Here is a 26,575-nt window from a genome sequence, read left to right on the forward strand (position 1 = left end):
TAAGTAGTCACTTCAGAAGGAAAGCCGGTTATCTGTATTATTAATAGACTTCATATGCTCTTTATGGAAATGTAACTAATGAAAATGTGACATTAAATAAATTATACTTAAGAATAGGTAATAATCTTTTTTTTTTTTTTTTTTTAAGATGTTAAAATTAAATCTTCCTGTCTATTGTAAATACAGTCAAAAAGATCTCAATATATACAGTACAACAGATTTCATAATCAGGAAGGTTAAATTAGCAGGAGAAGAAATTAGAAAAATACATTCATATACTTATTTTTCAGCTTCAGAGAAGTATTGGCCATCCTTCCCTTGTATTCTCAAAAAAGACAATTAAAAATCTACCACAATCAAACTGCATCTTAAATTTACTAGTCAGGAAATATGCTGAAGATTATACATTCTGATAACTATCAGTATAACCAAAACAGCAGTGACAAAGAGAAGTTTTCTCTCTGGAAAACAGCACAACCTAGACAAGATGCAACTAAGTAGATTGTACTGAAATTGGGCTATCATACATAACATTGACAAGTAGCAAAAATTTAGCTTTAAATCTCAAAACTTTGAGATTGCATTTTACTATTTTAGCACATTAAGACTGTGTTTTATGAGTTCTTCTGTAACTTTATTTCCAATGTTATAATCAGTAAGTAAACTTTGTATTTTACTGTACAGCTGTTTGTTTCATTTTAAACTTGTCTGTTTTTTAAAGTGAACCTGGAAATGCCTAATAACTCTGGCATCCTTTTTACATCCACAGAGGTAAGCAATGCAAACTTTTTTCTTTCTTTTTTGCTGGGTACCTGAAAACCACGTTAGGTGCATTATATATTTCCTGCAAAGCCTCATTTTGCTTCAGATAGTTCCTAATATTTGCTCTAGGTATAGAAGAGAAGTTTTCTACAGTGCACTTCTACAAGTCATGCAGATACAGCCTGTGATGTCCTGAAATATGCATAGACTTTTAAGGAAGGTAAAAAACTGAGAGCTAGCTAAGAGATAAAAGGGTCTAGAAGTTCTAGAGTTCTGGATTGCATGTAAGAATTTGAAGAAATATTATAAAAAGGAGGTCAAAGCCAAGGTTAAAAAACAAACAAACAAACAAACAAATAAAACACTTGAAGAAAGAAAAAGAAAAAGAAACAAAACACATAAATAGTATAAAGTTAAAACATATGGAACAAGCAGCTTGACAATACACATAAAACAACCACATAGGTAGGGAGCATAACTAGAATCTGATTATTAGAAGATACTATCAAAAGAAGATTCATTGCATGCTTAGCACAAATGGCTTCCTTTGGAAAACAAAACAAACAAACAAACAAAAAAAATCCACAAAGATAAGGAGGTGTTTTGTTTTTCATTCTTATCAACTTTTCCTAAAAACTTAAGAGATTGAAGCATTAAATAGTTATTTCATGACTCTGATTTTCAGATTTAGATTTTAGATTTAGTAAAAACAAGTACACATTCTTCGTGAAATCAAAAATGTTATCTTTTGAAAACTGACTTGTGGAACTGGCATTAACATGTTTAACTTACATTAACATGTAAGGAATATATCAGGCACAAAGAGGCTTTTGTACAGATTTTCCAGGTGGTAGTTCTAGCCAGGACTGATATCTCTACTGTAAGTGGTAAATTAGTTTTCACCAGAAATGACATCACTCTTAGAATCATAAGATCACAGAATAATTTAGATTCAAGAAAAAATCTTTGGAGGCTACCTAGCCTACCTCCTGCTCAAAATACATTTAATTAGATCATGGTACTCCAGTCTATGCAAAAGTTGAGTCTTGAACACATTCAAGTACATAGATCTTATGATCTCTGAATAACCTATTCCAGTATTTGAGTATTTAATAAGTATCAAATATGATTTGATATTTATCATTTGCTCTTTTTTTTTTTTAACATCTAACTGGAATTTCCATTTTTAAACTTCAGTTCACTTGAGTTCATTTTTTTTCTCGTCCTACCACTGGATGATTAAAATAGGAGTACCAAAAGTTATATATACTCCATCCCAGTATATATATATATTATATATATATACTCCATCCCAGCATATTTTCAATCATTGCAATATAGCAACACATAGGAGTGACAGAAATAGGGGATTCTTTTTTAGATAAGAAATAAGCTTTTACTACTTCTGAGGAAAGGTTTAATGTTGAGAAAACAATATTTTCTAGGGAAATGTATATATATATATATATATAATGAAAAATTAATGAATGAATCTAATCAGCATTCAGTGTACGGAATGCTGATTAATCATATGCTCTTTGGTTAGCATATGAATAAGAAGTTTTCTGGCTGAGCGCAATTAATGATTTCACATTCTAAACATGCAACAATTTTTATATTGCTGTTTTTTTTTCTTTTTTTTTTGGTTGTTTTTTTGTGCCACAAATATCAGTAGAGGGAGAATGAAACTGCTAGCAACTCACTCCATTTGGACTGTTAGCAGAAGGATTTTAGTGACATAAGCTGGATTTTCTATACTGATTTTTCACTAATATACTGGCAATTCTTATCATACATATCTTTAAGTCATTCATATTAATTTTCTAAAGAAAGTTTAACACCTCTTTTGGTCAGCATAAATTAGAAGAATCATACATTTAAAAAATGTCAAATCAAAGAACAATAATGGGCAAAATATTATACAATAACAAATACCAAATGCAAATATTTGCATATCTGAGTATTTCATAATGAAAATAATATTTATTTTTATTTTATTTTTATTTTAAATTGTGAGCTACACTTGGAAGGTTTTCTGTAGTATTTTCTTGAATATTAAGAGATTTTTATTTGATTACTCTGTGAAAAAGTTAAATTAGCTCACATTCTCAACCTTTTAGCGTTTGTTTGGGGATTTTGAGAAATTTAAAAGGCCAAGACCTGTAGAATGAAAGAGATTGGTATCCTTTTATTTCATTAAGCTGAGCATTTTTGTAAGTCTCAAATTCTATTAAAAATACATAAAATGAAACCATGGTTTTCCAGAATTGATACTTAGGCTGCTGTCTCTAGATTAAAGCACTTTAGGATTTCTAACAGCAATGACAGTAGTTTGATGGTGTTGGTAAAACTTTTGAACAACCTGCTGTAGAGATTTTAGATTCACTATGGTATTGCATTTTAGGTGTGTTTAGACCAAAGGATCAGAGGTTTTTGTTTTCATGTGGAGATTGGCAGAAACTTTCAACGTACTACTTTACAAAAAGTAATTTGCTGTATTGTCTGAAGGCACACCTGCATTCCTGATGCAGTAGTTCAGTATTAATTTGGAACACTGATACATATTATTGTCACTAAATTGCAAAGACAAAAAGTTAACTTGAGAAAAGTTTATTTCATCCATAATCAGTTGTCTGGAAGCAGTAAGGGCCAGCTGCTCCCTAAGGGCATCCTCAGTCTAGAGCTGAAGGTGATCCACAAGAGGTTTGGAAGAGCAGTTCCTTGTCAGCTAGAGCCATCGCTATAGTAAGTATATAGTATAGCAAGGGCACAAGGTAGATCTTTAAATAATAGCCAATTCCAGACAGAAGTATCGTCATAATGACATACAACAGTGATGTGGAAGGGTCAAAGTCAAGCCAAGAAACCAGTCAGGGTTGGGCTTGAGCCCAACCTGGACTTGATGCCCGGCACTAGTCAGCAAGGCCTAACATAGAACGAGGCCAAGATCATACCAGGAAGTTTGTCTACGTGTTGAAATCCACACCAAAGTGCTACATAGCTAGTCAGGGCATGTGGCTGAGCTAGAGATGAATATTCCTCCTAAGTAGCTTAGCAAGGGACTGAAAGCTCCGGTTGGAACTGAAATGGAGCCACAGGTGTGGTTTGAGGCCTAAGGTGAGACTGGATAGGACCCTAAAGTCTGATTAATGCACTCAGGGCCATGGTATCAGCTTGGAAATGCTAATGCATTGTGGTGATAAATTTGAAACTATAAATCAGGTTCCACTACAAGTATGAGATATTCTGAAGGCTGGAGACCTCTGAATTAGCCAAGAAAGTCAAAAGCATCATTATACTGTTCACTAGCCAAGCATAAAGCCAATATAAGTCCCCTTATTATATAGTAAAGAAGGTTAAAAATACATCTTATCAAATATTTATTGCATGCTTATTAAATATCCTAATACCTATAGAAATAGATTTTATGTAAGTAGGCAACTATAATAGTATTCCTTAAACTCCCTGGAATAAAGTGTCAAGAAAATTCTGAATAAAATATAGAGTAGATACTCAATTTCTCATCCCTCTGCCTGTTTGTAATAGTAATCTCCAAAGTTCAGGATAAGCACAATTTATTTTATATAGGGAAATAAATCTTTGAAAAAATCTTTGAAAATTCAGAGAGGATTAAGGTAATTGAGCTGTTTTAACTGGGAGACTCATTAAATGGGAGAATCATTAAATAGGAGTAAAAAGTTCAGGCTTTTTTGAACCATGTGTGTACTTCACCTTCTCTTTGTCCATAATTCTAATCATTGTGACTAGAATCTCAACTTTATGTTCATAAGCCTTCACAAAAATATAATTGAATAGAATAAATGCTTCTGTGGTAGAGAATTTATATAGAAGCTAGCTCATATATTCTGCAGTATTTATACAAATAAAATCAAGTGGCTCCAACAGGGAAAATAAATAAATAAAAATTCTCAGTATTAAAACACTTTAATTTGATGCAGCAAGTATAGCAGCAAGTATAGCCATTTTCTTTTCTTTATGACATGCAACTAATGTAAATAACTTATATTAGTGGCCTATAAAAATCCAAATGACTCAATACTTTCAATGCAAATTAGATCATGGCATGAAAGTACCCAAAACATGCCTATTTTGCAGCCTTCTGCTATGAACTGCTTCAGCAAGCATTCATTTTCTCAGAAGAGTATGCAACAAAATGGCCTCATAAATTATTTTGTAGATTAATTTTCCTAGATGCCATAGTTTGGGGAAAAGCTAGTTAGACTAGGGGGATAATGTTTTTTGTTTTGTTTTGTTTTCACAGAAAATGTGTCTGTGTGATTCAGGCCACATCTAATGACAGTATCACAGATAGGATGTGGGGGAGGAAAATAACTGATGAGAATAATTGAACTGGCAAAGAGTTGGGCTTTAAACAGTTTTGTATGCTGTCAAAATTGGAATGTGTTAAGAAGAAAAAGGAGAAAAGAAAGAATGGCATGAAATATTTCCATAAAGGAAGACAAATTGACATCTGGCAGGATGTGTGTTAATAGTGATAGCCTGTCAGACTTACCAAAAATGATGTGGAAACTGTTGAACCCAAAGGTGCTCTAAGAAGAGGACAATATTAAAATACATAATTTTGCTGAATTCAGGAAAGAGAGAAATGCAGAGGCAGACCTTTTAACTGTTATCCTTTAGGTTCATTCTCTCCCCTAACACTGTGGTATGCAATATCTTCTTAAACTTTTCTGTGTTCATGTATTAAATACTTACATTTTAAAATATTTAGGAAAGCTGTATAATTCAAAATCTACCATGAATCACTAGTAGTAACAGTGATAATTACATGGTTACATGGCAACTACTGTGGTAAAAATGGAATCCTAAGGAGCTTTACAATTTCCATCAGGAGCTTCTGAAGTAAATAACACTTTTTGGACCTTAAAGAAAAGGGCATTGAGTCATGGAGAAAATAAAACTGGGATTCATTTCAATCAGTGCTTAGCTTTGTTAATGATAAAAGGAGAAATGCAAGCACCTCCAGATGGTGATATTGTCCTTGCTATCTTAGATATCTGAAGAAGAAGGAAATTAGCTTTGGAACTATCTATACCTTGCAGCTGACTAAGCAACTACCAAGGATAAGGTACTTAATATTAAATGAAGTAAATCTGATCATAGAATTATAGAATATCCCTAGTTGATTATCCCACAAGGATAATCAAGTCCAACTCCTGGCACCACACAGGTTAAAAATTCAGACCATATGACTACGTGCACAGTCCAAACACGTCTTAAACTCTGACAGGCTTGGTGCCATGACTACATCCCTGGGGTGCCTGTTCCAGTGTGTGACAACCCTCTCAGTGAAGAACCTCTTCCTGATATCTAGCCCAAACCTCCCATGTGGCAGCTTGACACCATTCCCACGGGTCCTATCGCTGGTCACTAAAGAGAATAGATCAACATCTACCCCTCCACTCCCCCTCGTGAGGAAGCTGTAGACTGCGATGAAGTCACCCCTCAGCCTCCTCTTTTCCAGGCTGAACACGCCAAGTGACTTCAGCTGCTCCTCAGACATCTTCCTCCCTAGGTCCTTCACAACCTTTGTAGCTCTTCTCTGGACACTCTCCAAGAGTTTCACATCCTTTTTGTACTGTGGTGCCCAGAACTGCACACAGTACTCGAAGTGAGGCCGCACCAGTTCAGAGTAGAGTGGGAAAATCATTTCTCTTGATTAGCTAGCAATGCTGTTCTTGATGCACTGCAGGATATGGTTGGCCCGCTTGGCTGCCAGGGCACACTGCTGGCTCATATTCAGCTTGTTATTAACCACAAACCCCAGATCCCTCCCTGGAGGGCTGCTCTCTAGTGTCTCATCCCCCAGTCTATACATACAGCTAGGGTTGTCCCTTCCTAGGCGCAGGACCCAGCACTTGCTCTTCTTAAATTTCATGTGGTTGGTGATTGCCCAGCTCTCCAATCTGTCCAGACCTCTCTGAAAAGCCTTTCCACCCTCAGCAGAGTCAACCACTCCTCCCAGCTTAGTATCATGAGTAAATTTGCTCAAAGCACCTTCTAGTCCTACATCTAAACGGTTTATAAAACAACCGAAGAGAAATGGCCCTAAAATGGAGCCCTGGAGGACCCCACTAGTGACCATCTGCCCACTTGATGTGGCTCCATTTACCATAACCTTTTGAGCCCTACACATCAGCCAATTATTCACCCATTGTATGAAGTTTTTATCTAGCTGTATGATGAACATTTTTTCCAGTATGATCCTATGGGAAACTGTGTCAAAAGCTTTACTGAAATCCAAAAAGATTACATCAAATGGTTTCCCTAGACCATCCACTAGATAGGTGGTCTTATCATAAAAGGAAATAAAATTTGTTAATCAGGACCTACCCCTCGTGAACCCATGTTGGTTGAGACCAATTAATGCATTATCCCTTAGGTGCGCTTCAATACCTCCCAGGATAATCTTCTCCATAATTTTACCAGGTGTCGTGGTTTAGCCCAGCCAGCAGCTAAACACCACGCAGCCGTTCGCTCACCCTCCCCCCTCCCTCTCTGGGACGGGGGAGAGAAATGGAAAGTGAATCCCGTAAGTTGAGATAAAGACAGTTTAATAAGACAGGAAAATAATAATAAAAATAAAAATAATAAAATAATAATAATAATAATAATAATAATAATAATAATAATAATAATAATAATAATAATAATAATAATACAATGATGATAATAGTACTACTACTAATAATATGTACAAACAAGTGATGCACAATGCAATTGCTCACCACTTGCTGACCGATGCCCAGCCTAACCCCGAGCAGTCCGGCCCCCTCCTCCCAGCTAGCCACCCCTATATATTGTTTAGCATGACGTCAGATGGTATGGAATACCCCTTTGGCTAGTTTGGGTCACCTGTCCTGGGTCTGTCCCCTCCCAGCTCTTACTGCACCCCCAGCCTGCCCGTTGGCAGGACAGAGCAAAAGGCTGAGATGTCCTTGGCTTAGTATAAGCACTGCTCTGCAACAATTAAAGCATCGGGGTGTTATCAGCACTCTTCTCATCCTAAGCCAAAACACAGCATTCCACCAGCTACTAGGAAGAAAATTAATTCTGTTCTAACTGAAACCAGGACATCTATCCACCCCTTATTCCATACCATTTATGTCATGCTCAGGTTACACTCTTTTCCATATATTCTAATTAGTCACCTATAGTAGTCATGGTGGTGATAACATACAGTATTATATAGTAATTAACATAGTACAATTCAGTTCATGGGCTATTCTCACCCAGTATTAAATCTCCTTGAGGTACACACCGGACCTCTCCGTTCTTTTGCATCACCCATCAAGTGTATCCAGGTCCCTGAGCGAAAACATTTTCACGAATAGGTTTGCCTTTTCCTGAGGCAGGAGTAGCCCAGACTGTTTTACCCAGCATATTTCTTACATGCACTACAGGAACTTTATCCCCATCTACAGTACGTAACAGGTTTGATTGGGCAGGTCCAGCTCGGTTGGCAGATCCCCTAGTATTGACTAACCAGGTGGCCTTTGCCAAACGCGTATCCCAATTTTTGAATGTCCCAGCGCCCATTGCTTTCAATGTAGTCTTTAACAGTCCGTTGTATCGTTCAACTTTCCGGAGGCTGGTGCATGATAGGGGACGTGAGGATGTGATACACCCACTCAATACCATGTTCTTTGGCCCAAGTGTCTATAAGGTTGTTTCGAAAATGAGTTCCATTGTCTGACTCTATTCTTTCTGGGGTACCATGTCGCCATAAGACTTGCTTTTCAAGGCCCAGAATAGTGTTCCGGGCGGTGGCATGAGGCACAGGATATGTTTCCAGCCATCCGGTGGTTGCTTCCACCATTCTCAGTACATGGCGCTTGCCATTGCGAGTTTGAGGGAGTGTGATGTAATCAATCTGCCAGGCCTCTCCGTATTTATATTTCAGCCATCGTCCTCCATACCAAAGAGGCTTTGACCGTTTGGCTTGCTTGATTGCAGCACATGTTTCACAGTCATGAATAACCTGTGCTATAGCGTCCATGGTCAGGTCCACCCCTCAATCACGAGCCCATCTGTATGTTGCATCTCTACCTTGATGGCCTGAGGTGTCATGGGCCCATCGGGCTATAAATAATTCACCTTTATGCTTCCAATCCAGGTCCACCTGAGCTACTTCAATCTTAGCAGCCTGATCTACCTTCTGGTTGTTTTGATGTTCTTCAGTAGCCCGATTCTTGGGCACATGAGCATCTACGTGGCGTACTTTCACAGCCAGGTTCTCTACCCGAGCAGCAATATCTTGCCACAATGCAGCAGCCCAGATGGGTCTGCCCCTACGCTGCCAGTTGTTTTGCTTCCATTGCTGTAACCATCCCCACAGGGCATTTGCTACCATCCATGAATCAGTGTAGAGATAGAGAACTGGCCATTTTTCTCATTCAGCAATGTCTAAAGCCAGCTGAATAGCCTTCACTTCTGCAAACTGACTCGATTCACCTTCTCCCTCAGCAGCTTCTGCAACTCATCGTGACTCCATACAGCAGCCTTCCATCTCCAATGCTTCCCCACAATACGACAGGACCCATCAGTGAACAGGGCATATTTCTTTTCATTCTCTGGCAACTGGTTGTACAGCGGGGCTTCTTCAGCACGACCCACCTCCTCCTCTGATGATATCCCAAAGTATTTGCCTTCTGGCCAGTCCATGATCACTTCCAATATTCCTGGGCGACTGGGGTTTCCTATTCGAGCCCGCTGAGTAATCAGTGCAACCCACTTGCTCCATGTAGCATCAGTTGCATGATGCGTAGAGGGGACCCTTCCCTTGAACATCCAGCCTAGTACCGGCAATCGGGGAGCTAGGAGGAGCTGCGCTTCAGTTCCGACCACCTCCAAAGCAGATCGAACTCCTTCATATGCTGCCAATATCTCTTTTTCAGTTGGAGTGTAGCGGGCCTCAGATCCTCTGTATCCCCGACTCCAAAACCCCAGGGGCCGACCTCGAGTTTCCCCAGGTTCTTTCTGCCAGAGGCTCCAGGTGGGGCCGTTCTCCCGGGCTGCAGTATAGAGCACATTCTTTACATCTGGTCCTGTTCGAACTGGCCCAAGGGCTACTGCATGGACTATTTCCTGCTTGATTTGTTCAAAGGCTTGTCGTTGTTCAGGGCCCCATTCAAACTCATTCTTCTTACGGGTTACTTGGTAGAGCGGGTTTACAATCAGACTGTAATTTGGGATGTGCATTCTCCAAAACCCCACAACACCTAGGACGTGAGACTGACAGGCCTGTAGTTGGTGGGGTCTTCTTTCTTGCCCTTCTTGAAAACTGGTATGTTTTCCAGCTTACAGTCAGCTAAGACCTCTCCACGTTCCCAAGACTGTTGAAAAATAGAGAGAGCTGCTGCGATGATGACAGACAGCTCTCTGAGCACCCTGGAATGAATCCTAACTGGACCCATGGTTATTTTAATTTTACAGGAAGTCAGTGGAGCAGCTGAAAAGGGGCAGGTACATTTCTTATGCATTTTAGCAGGGAATGCATCATGGAATATCCCTTTTATATAAAAACAAAACAAAACAACAACAACAACAACAAATATTTATGCATTGGAACCTTGATTGCTTCACAGAATTAGACAAATCCTAAAATGTCACAAACCTCAAACAAGGTATATGAAATTACATCAAAGATGTGATGTTTAAATCTGTCTGTAATGAAGTCAATTGCAAATCTTCCACTGACAGCAGATCTACAAGAACTGCTGGATATTCTTGTATACTTAAAATATTTTTAAATAATTACAAATATAACTAGAGGGGGTGTATAGAGGGGTTGTATATGTCTTTAGCTTGATATATTCAGGACCAAAAAAATAACACAAGTCTTAGACAAACTAAATATTTTTACGTCCTCCATAGTGTCTAGTTTTTTTTCTGTTATCAATATTAATTTTTTTTCCTCTACACTTTTTTAATCTGCCCAAGAGGACTAGTGCTGATATAAGAAAAACTATTTTCACTACATCCAAAACCAGCTGGCACCATGAGAAAAACATATTCTTACAAGTTTTCCAGATCAAATTTTGGCAGACCTCAGGGATTTAAACAGCTCAGATAGCTTACTCAAGTTCTTTGTATGTAATTGAATTTAAATCATGCTCTTGAACCTTCTAAAATTTTCCCTATTAGAAACTCCTATTTATATTTCTCCGTCCTTTTAATATGTACAAACATGCATGTATTACTTTGTCATTTGTCTATTTTGTTAACAATTTTTAAATGTTAAAAAAATGATGAAAAATCAATGTAGATTCCAATTGGAAACTCAGATAACATTAGTAATATTTACTGAAAAGAGAAAACTTTTTATAAAGAGCATTGAATTTCCAATTTACAGACAAAGAAAATTGTTTGTACACCAAAGTAAGCACAAATTAATTCAGTATGCCAAAAGAGCAGAAAGTGATCCTTTTCAAAAGAAAGAGTTTAGACAGTGTATAAGCAAACCCTATTTCCAGATTATTATTTTTTTTTTACTAGAATGTATAAAATATACAGTTCATAAACCATGGGTCTTAACAAGCATTTAAGGAATTGCTTGAACACTTATAGAAGTTAATGTCACAGCTGTCCTTTCCTTACCATGCTGACCATGCTGTCCTTTCAAACTTTTAAACTACTAACCACATGACCAAAAAGTGGGTCATGCAGGTGGTTCTTTTTGAAGGTAGAAACACAGTGACAAAGTTTGTCATAGCATAGTCAGAAAGCCAGTAATTGCAAGCTGACTTAACTCAGTTCTCAGTACAAGTGTCTTACAGATAATGAAATATAGTCTGCACTGCCCTGGATACACCTCATCTAATCATGTCTGACTGACAGCTACTTTTAGTGAGGAATCAATTAGAGAATTCTTCAAAAACCCAGACATTATTAGTTCTCTAAGTTAGATTAAATAATTAAATAAAAGTTCTTGAACATGAAAAAAAAAAAAAAAAAAAAAAGATCTTTTTAGACTCTGTGTCTCAAGGTCTGGAATTCTTAAATCAAATGACAACTTTCACTCATCTTTTGTCTTGGAAAACATACAAACATCCCACATTCTGTAAGATCAGTTCAGAAGACAGATGATATAAGGATAATTATTTCTGAACCCTAGACTGATATATTGTGATATACATATTATTATATTATTATATTATATTATTATAATTATAATTAATTATAATAATTACCTTGTCTTACAATTTGATTCTCACTTCTGTTTCTCATTAAGAGATACCTTGTGATAAATTTTCATACCAAAAAATACCTAAACATTGATAATTGGGTGCAGTTAGATTTGGTTGCTGTTTTCATTAAAGGAAATGTCCAACCTAATTAATGATATGTTTAAGAAACATAAAACCTCAAAAGAAATGACAAACCTGAAATCATTGTGATAATCTGTCTTTCAGCCATAAATCTGTACTAAACACTTCCACTTTTACTCTATAAGCTAGATCACATATCTTGAGAACTACTTTAACTATTTAAATTTATGCTTAGTTTTAAAATTATATTAAAATAATATTTATTTTTCAGTGTTTCAATTATTTAATTTGATCTTAAATTTTCTAAATGTATATGAAACACAAAATACGTTTGACAGCAATATTCATTGTGACTTGAAAATAGCTACTATAATATAAACTTTGATCAGTTTGTTAGGAAAGCAGTCAACCTGTAGGAATATACTATAGAATAGTATTAATCATTATTCCATAATCGTATAGTGAAATGCTCTGTGCTGGCATAGTGAAGCCAGAAAGTTTATGGCTTGATTTCCATCCTTATCTTTAAATGCATTATTGAAATTCCTAGGTTTCTCTTGGCTTCTTCAATAATTAGTGTAAAGGGACGGGTACTCTGAAAGATGATGAAGCACAGATAAGAAATCTCTTTCCAAATGATCTTAATCTATCTCCATTGGTAGCTTATGGCCAGATACTCAATTCCAATTCATGATGTCTTGTTATAAACTGGACAATAAATAACTATGTAAAGTTATTTGAATTGGATGGGAAATTAATTACTCTTCTGGGAAGTCTCAGGTGGCAAAGTAAACTCAGAAAGATACAAACAAACAAAAGCAAACAAACAAACAAAAAATAACTTTCCAAGGATAATTAAGAAGAAACAATCTCTATTCAATTACCAAGAAACTTCAAGGTAATTTTGTAGAAGGCAGACAGGATAGTAGTGTAATTTAAGAAGCCCTAGAATGCCTGCACTGTATTTCATCTGATACTGCAAAAGAACATACACCTCTCTTAGTCCTTTACTATGTTTGCTAATCTAGTGGGGATGATAGCTTGGACAATTAACAGAAAATGGTATGAATTACCTATGCGTGGGTGACTGACCCAAGCTGCTCTGGGGCAAGAACTTAATGTGGAAGAAATGACCATCTTTGGTGTAGATATCTAGTTTTGGCCTGTCTGCAATGACTTTAGAAATATTAACCCCCTCTCCCCTCAAAAAAAAAAAAAAAAAAAAAAAAAAAAAGTAAATATTTACACATCTTCACACAGGTGTCTAAATTAAGGTATCAAAGTTAACCACATCTATGATTATCCACATGTCACATGTTCCCCAATTCAAGCACTTAGGTTGTTCATACACTTCTCTTGAGTCAAATTAAAACTTTTATTAACCTGAGAAGAATATAAGAAGGTAAAACAGCTTCAAATGTAGACAAGGAAGACTCAGCAGCAGGCACATTCAGGAGTGTCTTTATCCTCTCTGATCACCATAGATAAGAAAATAGTAAGCTGAATCCACAGAAAAGATATCCATCTTGTACCATCTTGTACTGGCACTTGCTGTCAGACTGTCTTCCTTCATTTCCTTGTAGCTCTGATCATCTCCTCATTTGACTTTCTGCTGCTCTCACTACATCTGCCACATGAGGCAGCCCTTCGCCCAAAATTGTCTATTCCAGCTTGAGCCACTAGCATGGTACATCAGATCTGTGTATTGCTTTACCATGCTGAATGTATCTGGTGGCATATATTCTGTTATGTCAGAGGTCAGAAATTAATAGCACAGTTGAAGATACAGGCCAATGCACACCATAGCATTTTTTTGTGTCCAGGGAATTGGAAAAAAAATGTGATTAGATAAACTGTGGATATACTAATATGGTTCTATTTATTCAGGTGGTTTTCTGCCAGTGGACTGCACCCTGTCCCATGAGAAGTGGACAATGGTAAAGCCCTGGCTAAAGACTCAGAGATATGGGGAATGTGAATGATGAGATGATAGTTATCCTGAAGGTAACCTGAAAAAGGGTAAGAATCACTGCTCTAAAAATCTGCAAATAACTTATTGTGTGGTACTGACTCAGATGGCACTGAACTGACATTGAGAGACCATTATTGAATTTAGCCTTTCATTTCTTGTTTCTCTGGACTATGAATTTTTAATAATATTGGGAATAAAATTATTGATGCTTGACATTTAATACACTTGAATCTTTTCCACAGCAACAATTGTTCAAAGAACCTAAAAATATTCCATTTTCTCAAATGAACTTTGTGAGGATAAATTTATTAATATCTATGAGACACTCAGAGTCTACAGAGATGGGAACCATAAAAATAACTTGTAGGAGAAACAGCATTTGTTCTACTTTTCTGCTTTGATAGTGTGGTTGTAAAGATTATGGATCTGATTCTGATCTCACTTATATGCTTGTAAATCTGGCCTATCTTCACAGCCATGCAGTTACTGGTATAAATGAAGATGAGAATTAAGCGTTACCAGATAAATTCCACACCTCAGACATAAATGAGACACAACAGTTAATACCAAATCAAAATCTGCCTTTATTCACTTTTCATCCTAAGTCACAGACAGTGAAAACTTCTGTTGATGCCCTCCTTTTTTTTATACTTCCCACCAATTTTACTACTATAAAATTTACAGTCTGTGACATATGGTGGGAAGAAACTATACCACCACGCATTTTTTCCTTTTTGTATTATCACTCTGGTTACCCACACAGGCAAAATAAATAAATAAATATATATATATATATATATATATCTCAATATATATTCACTGTGAACACAAGATAATCTGAGATGTCAGTTAAGGTGACAAATCTTGATCCAAAGTTATTTGAAGTCAGTGAGCATATTGCATTGATTTCAGATGAATTTTACATCATACCATAATGTGACAAATCTAAGAGCTCACTCTGACTGCACAGGCTGAATAGCCAACAAAGGGTAGAATAATATTTATTCTGAATAGAGAGAGTTTATTATGTATGTGGTGACAGCAAGGAATGACAGCAGCTTTGATGGGATCTTGGAATTGGTATCAACAAAATATGAAATGAAACTGATTGCTTTCTGCAATTGCCCCTTAGAATTCTACCTCTACATTGATTAGTTTCTTGTTGCTTAATAACAAACTCAACACTTAAGACATGAAAAGTATACTCAATTGATTTTAGAAAAGTATAACATCATTCTGTCTTGAATTTTCTGATTCTACAACACCATAAGAAGTCACTTGTAAAAGTTATAATTTGCATTGACTGTGATCCTCATAGATAACACTTTCTGTGGCACTTCCACCCCCCCCAGTGAACTAACACCGACATGCTAGTAGTGAGAAGGAATGCTAATACACTCAGAATGGTAGCAATATTGCTTCACAATTAGACTAAGTATTTCATACCCTCAACTCTATCTCTATGTGTATTATTATTAAAATTATATTTTTATTCACATTGTTTTGCTTTAGTTCTTTGACAGTTCATATTGACATATTAGAATGCCTTAAACATAAGAAACTTTGAGTTAGGAATACCAAGTAAGCCTAATTTCATTATATTCACAATATTGTTTAACTATTATTTTCCTTTAAATGGGTGTTTGATCAGAGTGAAATATAGAGAGAATGAGCTTCAAGATTGCTCTGCCTGTAAAAATTTTTTAAGTATCTTTCTGCCCAGTGTATGGAAAAAGTAGATTACACCTCCCTTTTCTCAATCCCATTCCTTTACTTTTTTCGCAACAGTATGCACATATGTACACATCTGTCATAGAGTCCAACATTTCACATGCTACTAGAAATAGAGGGAATGAAACTGGTTTCTTTCAAGCAAAGGAGGAAATAGAATCTGTACTTATGCATAAGTAGAAGAGGGAATAGTGGGCTGTATTCACAAGAAAACTTTACTAAAAATAAAGCTTGTGTTTCATCTGTTTCAAAAGTGAGTTTTTTCAGATATCTAAAACTGCTAGTAGTTCACATTTATACCTGACATTCATAAGTCCCTACCAGTTAACATAAGCAATGGGCAGGTAAAAATAAAATTGCTGTTCTGTCCTTCCTGTTGAAAGAATCATCTTTCACAAGGCAGTTTTTCAGTGAATACCAAGATGATAAACAGGAAAAAAAAATAAATAAATAAATGAATATATATATATATATATATATATATATAAGCTTAAGATTGTATACATCTGAAAATGGGAATGTTTCTACTGTCAGTTTCTGTTATTCAATTATATTTTTGAAAGGTAGATCACGGGAACAGATATATTCAACTAAGTTAATAGTACTATACAGTCAACACTTTGCTGCTTCTTAATCTTCACTTGTCCCTTCTGTCAGAAGAAAAACAAAAAGGTGAAAATCATAGTAGAAAATCATCTATCTCTCTTGGAAAAATGTCTCAGCTCAGAATTTTTAAACTGAATTACAAAATGTAGAGCTAAGGCAAGTATGTTGCTCAAACAACAAGAAAAGCAGTGATTGTTTAGTGATCTTTTAAATTCACAAAGGGTAAAATGTCTTTTCAAGTGTTTTTTAACAACATAGAATGAAACCATTTGGGAAAGACAGAGACTCAGAAACTATGTGTGGCTGTTCCCTGTCTGTTTTTCACTGTTGGTTACATTCACAAAATAAGCGAGCCTTGAGGCATCTGAATGCTTTGCAGTAATTATCCCCAAATGCTCAGTATTTATGAAAAATGCAATTTACTGTAGGGGTTACTTCACTAACTTCACTACAAAGGCATTTCACAACAGTACATTCTAACATTGCTATAATTATCAGCCTATCATTGACTGCTTTATTGTAGTCAAGTCTTTTCTTATAAAAACTTGCCCAAGGCTGAAATTTAGCATCAGGACCAAAATGAGAAATTTCCTCCACATCTAAGAAAGTCAATGCAATTTGGAAGTACAAGCATTAGATCAAAATTGCCTTTATGAATAGACACATCCCGTGCTGTTGTAGAATGACATCACTTTAATATACCAATTCTGAAACAATGCCTAACAGTAAGAGTCAAAGTGCTGGTGTAGCTGCTTCAGAAAATGACACCAAAAAATGGGTTTTATCATTAATACAAGTCTAGACAGAAAATGAAGAATCTAGACTTCACTGTACTTCCTACTCAGTGGCACACATACTAAGAGAATACAAACACTGAAAGAATATAATTTGGCATTGCGAGTAACTTTTTTTTGATAACAGAAGATTAGATGTTCATAGGGCACTGAAAGACCTATTTTGGACCACAAAATCAAGCAATGTAGGTAAGTCTGAAAAAGAGGTGAAGAGGTGAGCCTAAAAGTGACTCCCACTCCTGAATTTTTCTTAGTAAGTCCAGGACTGAAGTAAGGAAAATGGATTTTTTTTTTTTTCCTGTATCTGTCACTAGCTCACTAGGTGGTAGTGATTGACTGACATACATGTATGTTTAATACTAAGAAACCAGGTGATGCCCACACTGCACATGTACTTGGATATGCACATCTCACTACACACATCAGAACAGAAGTGATAAAAATGCAATAAAATAAGGTTTAACACCCCAAATCAATTTAAATTGAGCATGATGTGTAGGGAATAAATCTGGCCAACAGTTAGATACCTAATTTTAGTAATAGTGAAAGTTCTTTGGGGTTTTCAGACCATTTCTAAAACAATTATAAATACTTCCCTCATAGATATATTTTAAAGTTCAGTATTTTAGTAGCTGAAAAGGTATTTTTTCCTTAAATGCAAAGTATTACAGAAGATTTTTTTAGACTTCCAAAACAGAGGCGTGAAATAAGTTTATGTGATCTTTCCTTTTATCTTACCTACTAGAACTGAACTCCTTCCTCCTGGCCACTGTTACAGACAAAATAGACTGTTTTGCAGTGTCAGTTGGGTGAATTAGGGACAGACCATGAACTTAGTCTTTCAGCTGTAATTCTGGTTGTTTACTTTCTTTAGACTTCATTCAAGACCCTTGGGGGCTATTTGTTAGGCAGCCATGCACAGAATTTTAGACTGCCGGTGCACACTGGTTTTAATAGACATTGTCTCTTTTTACACACAGCTTTTAAATCTCTTGTTTGCAGTTACCTATTATAATCACAAAAGTAAAACAGTTTTATGATTTTTGTCAGACACTAAAAAAAATAAATAAATATGAAAATCATGCAAAACTTATCTCCTTTTGTAAGGATATAAAAATGCATATGCTTTAAATAAAGATACATGCATATAAAGCCTGCTAAAGTAGAAATGGCCTTAATTTCTGTTTCTTTGGTTTTGGTTTTGATTTTAAATATGTTCTCATTATTTGACAGAGGTTCCCTCAGTTACTGTACTGGGTCTGGCTGGAATAGAGTTAATTTTCTTCATAGCAGCCAATATGGTGCTGTGTTTTGTATTTGTGACTAAAACATTGTTTATAGCACACCGGTGTTTTGGCACACCAATGCACAGTGCTTGCACAGTGCCATGGTTTTCTTTTTCCTACTCTGTTCCTGCAGCAAGTAGGCAGGGGAAGGATAAGACACTGGGGGGGGACGCAACCTATGTAGCTGACCCCAACTGACCAAAGAAATATTCCATACCATGTGACATCATGCTCAGCAATAAAGGCTCATATCAAGGAGAATGAACAGGCGACATTTGTCATTATAGCATTGTAAAGATATATTATAGCATTGGAAGATATAGCATCTTCCCAAGTAACCGTTAACACATGCTGGAACTCTGTTTTTCAGGTCGTACTTAAAGATTTGCCTGCCAATGGCAAGTTGTGGACAAATTTCTTATTCTGCTTTTTCTTTTCTATGCAGTTTTGCTTCAGTTTTTAACCTGTCTTCACCTCAACCCATGAGTTCTCTGACTTTCTTTCTTCATATTCTCTCACCCATCCTGTTGTTGGGGAGTGAGAGAGTGACTGAGCAGGTACTTAGCTGCTGGCTGAGGTCAACTCAGAACAGTTAGTCTATAAATCTTCATAATTATTATTAATCACAGAAAGTTAATGTTGAAGAACACTGTTTCAGTAAGTTACTGACACCTGAAAACAAACCAGGTGATCAGAACATATAGTATTTTCATTGTGTTTATCATCCAGACATTTTCCTAATTTTGATCTGGTGTTTATTTCAAAAATATATTGACATTGCATTGCATCAGTTCAGCAAGTTTTAAAAATAAGTAGAAATATAACCAAAAAATAATAATAATTCCTATGGTTCAATATGATTTATTATGTAATTTAGTAGTTTACAAATTAACAGTTGTGTTATCTAAGCGTTCGTTTGATATTTTCTCAAACCACTTACGTTGCTGTCTCATTAGTAAAAGAAATATGTTTGTTCATATATTTTTAGGGGTCTGAAAATTCCCAAAGACTTCACCTGTGAATTCAGTGTCTAAATGAGCACTTCTCTCAGACTGTCTTTGGTGAAAATAGTTATTTATATTTATATAAATATTATATTTATTATATATATATATATATATATATATATACAATATATATGTAAATTATATATTATATATATATTTATATATATTATAAATATAATATATATTGTTATATATGTATATGTAAATATATATTTATATTTACAACAGTAGTGGACGTGGGCAGAAAATGTTTTTCTACCCTTAAAATAATTTTCTCATACTAAATTAGAAGTTTGAAGCTGTCAGAACAATCATTTAAACAGCTTGACATTTTTGAGAGACATTATAATTCAAAATATGAGTTGAAATTAGCTCTTTCTCTCCCTCCTTTTCTCTTCTTGTTCTTTCTCTCTCAAAAAAAAAAATAATATATATATATATTTGTTAATTTTTGTTTTCAGCATAACAGATTTGTATCAAAGATGTCTGAAACACTGTATGCAGCATTCCTCTTGCCCTTCTTTTCAAGTTCAGATCTGGGTACTTTTCAACTCAGTATATTTTATTCAACAGTATATTTTATTTCAACTCTCACAAAGTATATTTTATTATACTTATAAGCGTATCATGAGTTCCTTATAGCTGAGGTTCATGAATGATAAGCTGGCCTTTGGATATAGGCACTAAGATTTTAGTCACTTAGTTAACTGCCAATTTTTATATTTCTCTTTGGATACAAAATTATCTGAATGGCAGAATGATCCAACATTTTAGACTTCAATGTCACAAGTGCCTAAAAAATAAACAAAAAAAAAAAACAGTTTTGCTTTGATGTTATGAAATTAATTATAGGTAGAGTCATCATCCTGAAGCCACTGTTGCATTTAATACCAGATGTAAAGAAACCCATCTCCTTGCTTATTCCTAACTCAATGTCAAAAACATCTCACAGAATCAGATACAACCTCTCTTCCGCTTCCTTGAACTCCAAACACATAAAACATGTTCCACCTTTTTCAATTTATAAATAAACATTTTCTTAGTGAAATTCCTGTTCATTCTGTTCAAAATAAATAAATAAAAAGTTTTTTAAACAAGTTTGCTACTGCATTTTAAACTCGTAGGGCATAAAACTATGGTAGCTGCCAGGGATGATTCCGTCTGTCTCTACACATCAGTCATATATGTCCACATCCAAGAAGGACATTCCAGGCAATTCTGATTAGGATTATAAATAAATAATTACAAAGCAAAAACTGTGTTGTGTTTTTTATTTTTTGTTTGTTTGTTTTTTTGTTTTTTTTTGTTTTTTCCCCTCTGATCACCCAGGGAGTTTAGTTGACTGGCTCATATGTAAACATTATTAACATTTACAGGAGGTCTTAAATTTAGTAACCATTGCATTTTCTGTGAAGTTGCTATCCACGCTTCAGACAAACTATGCCAGAGGGGCAAAAAGATCCCAGTTGTTCCAGGCAGACCAGTTCAGATGATGCACAGGTTACTTGATTGAGTGTAGAGCCTCAGGAGAGCAATGACATCCCTCTTTTGTCGAGTTTTATTACTGCTTCCTTGTTGTGTTGAGGCCTTGCTGTTGATCTCAGGTTGCCTCAGCTGTCTTTGCACTGTGCAGTAATGCATACCTATAAAGTTTATAGGTTTAGATCATAGAATCATAGAATCATAGAATATCCTGAGTTGGAAGGGACCCTTAAGGATCATCAAGTCCAACTCTTGACACCGCACAGGTTTACCCAAAAGTTCAGACCATGTGACTAAGTGCACAGTCCAATCTCTTCTTAAATTCAGTCAGGCTCGGTGCAGTGACCACTTCCCTGGGGAGCCTGTTCCAGTGTGCAACCACTCTCTCTGTGAAGAACCCCCTCCTGATGTCAAGCCTAAATTTCTCCTGCCTCAGCTTAACCCCATTCCCGCGGGTCCTGTCACTGGTGTTAATGGAGAAAAGGTCTCCTGCCTCTCGACACCCCCTTACGAGGAAGTTGTAGACTGCGATGAGGTCTCCCCTCAGCCTCCTCTTCTCCAGGCTGAACAGGCCCAGTGCCCTCAGCCGTTCCTCATACGTCTTCCCCTCCAGGCCTTTCACCATCTTCGTAGCCCTCCTCTGGACACTCTCCAACAGTTTCATGTCCTTTTTATACTGTGCTGCCCAGAACTGCACACAGTACTCGAGGTGAGGCCGCACCAGCGCAGAGTAGAGCGGGACAATCACCTCCCTTGACCTACTAGCGATGCCGTGCTTGATGCACCCCAGGACACGGTTGGCCCTCCTGGCTGCCAGGGCACACTGCTGGCTCATATTCAACTTGCTGTCTACCACGACCCCCAGATCCCTCTCTTCTAGGCTGCTCTCCAGCGTCTCATCGCCCAGTCTGTACGTGCAGCCAGGGTTTCCCCGTCCCAAGTGCAGGACCCGGCACTTGCTCTTGTTGAACTTCATGCGGTTGGCGATCGCCCAGCTCTCCAACCTATCCAGATCCCTCTGCAAGGCCTTTCCACCCTCATTCGAGTCCACAACTTCTCCAAGTTTGGTGTCATCAGCAAACTTGCTCAAAATACCTTCTATTCCTACATCCAGATCATTTATAAAAATATTGAAAAGTACCGGCCCTAAAATGGAGCCTTGATGGACCCCACTGGTGACCGCCCGCCAGCCTGACGCAGCCCCATTTACCATAACCCTTTGGGCCCTGCCCGTTAGCCAATTGCTCACCCATCGTATGATGCTTTTATTTAGCTGTATGGTGGACATTTTGTCCAGTAGGATCCTATGGGAAACCGTGTCAAAAGCCTTGCTGAAGTCCAAAAAAATCACAGCAGCTGGTTTCCCTTGGTCCACCATACGGGTGATCTTATCATAAAAGGAAATCAGGTTAGTTAGGCAGGACCTACCCTTCACAAACCCATGCTGGCTGGGACCAATGACTGCTTTGTCCCCCAGGTGCGCCTCAATAAGTTCGAGAACCATCTTCTCCATGATTTTACCAGGCACTGACGTGAGACTGACAGGCCTGTAATTGCTAGGGTCTTCTTTCTGACCCTTCTTGAAAATCGGCACAACATTTGCCAGCTTCCAGTCTACCGGGACCTCTCCAGATTCCCAGGATCATTGAAAAATAATTGAGAGAGGTTCCGCGATGACGTCCGCCAGCTCTTTCAGCACCCGGGGATGAATCCCATCCGGACCCATGGACTTGTAGGGATCCAGGTGGAGTAGCAAATCCCACACACGTTCAGGGTTGGTTAGATGCTGTACAACAGGAACAGAGAGTCAGACCCAAACTGGCTATTGTGGTTTAACCTGGCCAGCAGCTAAGCACCTCACAGCCGTTCGCTCACCCTTCCCTCTCCCTCCCTAGGATGGGAGAGAGAAACAAGAAAATGAAGCCTGTAGGTTGAGATAGAGACAGTATATTAGGACAGAAAATAAAATAATAATCATTATTATTATTATAGTACTACTACTAATAATGTGTACAAAACAAGTGATGCACAGTGCAATTTCTCAACAGGCACTGACTGATGCCCAGCATATCCCCGAGCAGCCGGTCCCCCACCCCAGCTAGCCACCTCTATATATTGTTTAGCATGACATTAGATGGTATAGAATTCCCTTTGGCGAGTTTGGGTCAGCTGTCCTGGGTCTGTCCCCTCCCCGCTCCTGCTGCACCCCCAGTCTGCCCACTGGCAGGACAGAGGGAGAAGCTGAGAAGTCCTTGGCTTAGTGTAAGCACTGCTCTGCAACAATTGAAACATCAATGTGTTATCAACATTATTCTTATCCTAAATCCAAAACATAGCACCCTACCAACTACTAGGAGGAAAATTAGTTCTATCCTAACTGAAACCAGGACACTGGCTCCATGCATTTGAATAGTATAATATATTTTTTGTGGAGCCAACTGGCCTGTGTATGGGACTGGTCATGAGCAAGTTAGCTCAGTATCAAAAGCATACATGTATGTTTTCTAATCTGCCAACCTCCAATAAGCAATAATGGAGACTATTGTGATTATATGATTAGAACGAATAAACTCATGCTGAACTCAGTGCTGTTGGGACTTCATCACTTCTGTCATGTGCTCTGGGTCAGGTGTATCTTCACTCCACTGTAGGCTATTCCACTATGGGATTATAGATGTCAGTAAGCAGTGTTTGAAATGGCTGTCCAAAATCTTATTGAAAAGCACATTAAATGCAATATTTAATTCTCATGTGAATCTCATGCTACTATGAGGCATAATACTTATGTGAACGTTGCCTAAAATCACCTTAGATAGAGTGAATGATTAGTTTATCAAAAGAGGAGATATATCTGCTCATCATCACATTTTTACCAGCCTTAATACCTGATTTATTTAAACTAATGTATCCCTTTAATATGCATTTTTCAATTTTTCTTACTTTACGGATTATATGCTGTAAGAGAAGGTGGACCATTGCATCCATCTTTCAGAGAAGGTGGGTCTTTTCATCCATCTTTCACTATACTTTTGTTTTCTTTTTTGGTCAAAAAAAATATTATTTATCTCAAAAATAATAGAAATATTACAGTGGTTATGAAAACAACCATTTCAGTAAGTCACCTGTTCAGAAATGTATATGTAACTCAATCCATAAAGAAAGACCTACAATTTCTATGGCTATTCATCTATTCTGATAAATGGGTTAGGACTTCTCTACTTTGTTGTTGTTGTTATTTTTGACACTGTTTCTGTTTTAATTTTTATTTTACTTTCCTTTTAATTTATTGGTAAATCAAAGAATATATGACAGGTTATATTAAAAAGATTCCAACTTATTACTTAAGATCCTACAAAAAAAACTACCAATGATATTACTAAAGCAGCCATAAAATACATAAAAAAAAATGTTAGAATAATTAACATACTGAAAGTATTGTACTAGAAGTAAATTATACAACATATAAATATATATACAAATCCCCCTAAAAATGCAGAATTTTGCAAGTAGGTCAAGCAAACAAATTTAGAAAAAAAAAAAAAAAAAAAAAAACAAAAACAGATATCAGAAAAAAAAAGTTTAGAAAAAATAGAAATCAGAAAAATATGCAAAACTTTCTAAGAAAATAACATTATATAAAAACAATGACTCTTTATGATTGAATTCTACACATCAAAAACAAAATGTCAAATTTAAATGTTAAAAAAAAAAAGTTGTATGACATTTTTATCAGTACACAAAGCTAGTGATATTTTATTAAGATATGACTAAAAAAATTTTGAACAAACAGGTTCTGGACAACCCTCGACATGACAGGCTTTACATCATTTTTTCATTATACCATTGAGAAAAAAATATTCTTAATTATCATAGTCTGTAAAATGCTCCTGTAAATATGTATAAAATTAAGTACTCTCCTGAAGGTACCTTTTTTTAGTTTAAAGCCATTACTCCTTGTCCTATCATTATGCTCCCTGACAAAGAGTCCCTCCCAGGCTTTTCTGTAGGCCCACTTTGAAAGGCCACTATAAGGTCTCCCTGTAACCTTTTCTTCTCCAGGAAAAACTATCCCAAGTCTCTCAGCATGTCATCATAGGAGAGGTGCTCCAGCCCCTTGATCATCTTTGTGGCCCTCCTCTAGACTCATTCTAGTATGTCTATGTTCTTCATATGCTGGGGCACCCAGAGCTGAATGCAGCACTCCAGGTAGTGCTGGGTTTCATAAGATCAGAATAGAGATAGAGAATCATCTACCTCAACCTGCTGGTGACACTTCTGATGCAGCCAAGGACACAGTTGGCTGTGGTCTGCCAATGCACATTGCAGGCTCATGTTTAGTTTCTCATCAACCAACACCCCCAGGTCCTTCTCCAGAGGGCTGCTCAAAGTCCATTCACTGCCCAGCCTGTGTCTGTGCTTGGGATTGAACTCCATCCCACTGTCCATGTCACTGACAAAGATGTTAAATAATATCAGTGCTAGTACTGACCCCTGCAGAACACCAGTCTTCACCGATCTAAACCTGAACATCAAGCCATTGACCACAACTCCTCGCATTCAACCAACGAGCCAATTTCTTATCCAACAAGTGGTCCATCCATTAAATCCATGTCTCTCCAATTTAGAGACAAGGAGAACATTGGAAAATTCTTTGCACAATGCACACTGTCCTCAAAGTGCAAGTCTGAGCTTAAAAGACAGGTTACAGACTTTGTAAACTTAAGCAGCACTGGATTAAAACGTACCAGGATTCAGGGGTCAGTAATGAGACAGGTGCTGTTTTACATCTTTGTCGGTGAAAGGGACAGTGAAACTGAGTGCACCCTCAGCAGCTTTTCTGATGGTACCAAGCTGTGTGGTGTGGTTGACACGCTGGAGCTAAGGGATGACATTCAGAGAACCCATTGCAGCCTTCCAGTGCCTATACATGGACCACAAGAAAGCTGGAGAGGAACTATTTATCAGGGAGTATAGTGAAAGATCAAAGAGAAATGGCTTTAAAGTAAAAGAAAATCAATTCATATTAGATATTAGAAATTCTTCACACAGAGGGTGGTGAGCCACAAGAAAAGGTTTCCCAGAGACATTGTGGATGCCTCATCCCTGAAAGTGTTTGAGGCCAGATTGGGTGAGGCTTTGAGCAACCTGGTCTGGTGTTGAGGTGTCCCTGTCCATGACAGGGGTGTTGGAATTAGATAATCTTTAAGGTCCCTTCCAACCCAAACTTTTCTGTGGTTCTCTGATTCCTGGGGAGTCCATGAGTGGACACGGTACTCCAGATGGACTCTCAAAAGTGCTGAACCAAAGTCAAGAATAACTTTTTTGCTCCTTTTTGGATCCAATTCCACAAAGTTGTATTTGAGTTTGCTGGGACTGAACAACTACATCTGCTGGCCATGCTAGCAAGGCAGATATTGTCAGCTGAGGATTCAGTCACTGGTGAGGCAAACCTTATTTACATGATCATTTGTTTCACGCTTATGAGACATCTAAACATGTTCAAATGATAAATCGCTTTTATTATGAATCAGTGTTCTATCTTAGGCAGCTCTGTAGGAGCACTGTTTCATTTACGTATTGCACAGTGAACAAGATAGGAAAATAGCAGGAAAAGAATGTGGCC

This window comes from Anas platyrhynchos, chromosome 1 (assembly GCF_047663525.1).
Source record: "Anas platyrhynchos isolate ZD024472 breed Pekin duck chromosome 1, IASCAAS_PekinDuck_T2T, whole genome shotgun sequence".
Classification (NCBI taxonomy): Eukaryota; Metazoa; Chordata; class Aves; order Anseriformes; family Anatidae; genus Anas; species Anas platyrhynchos.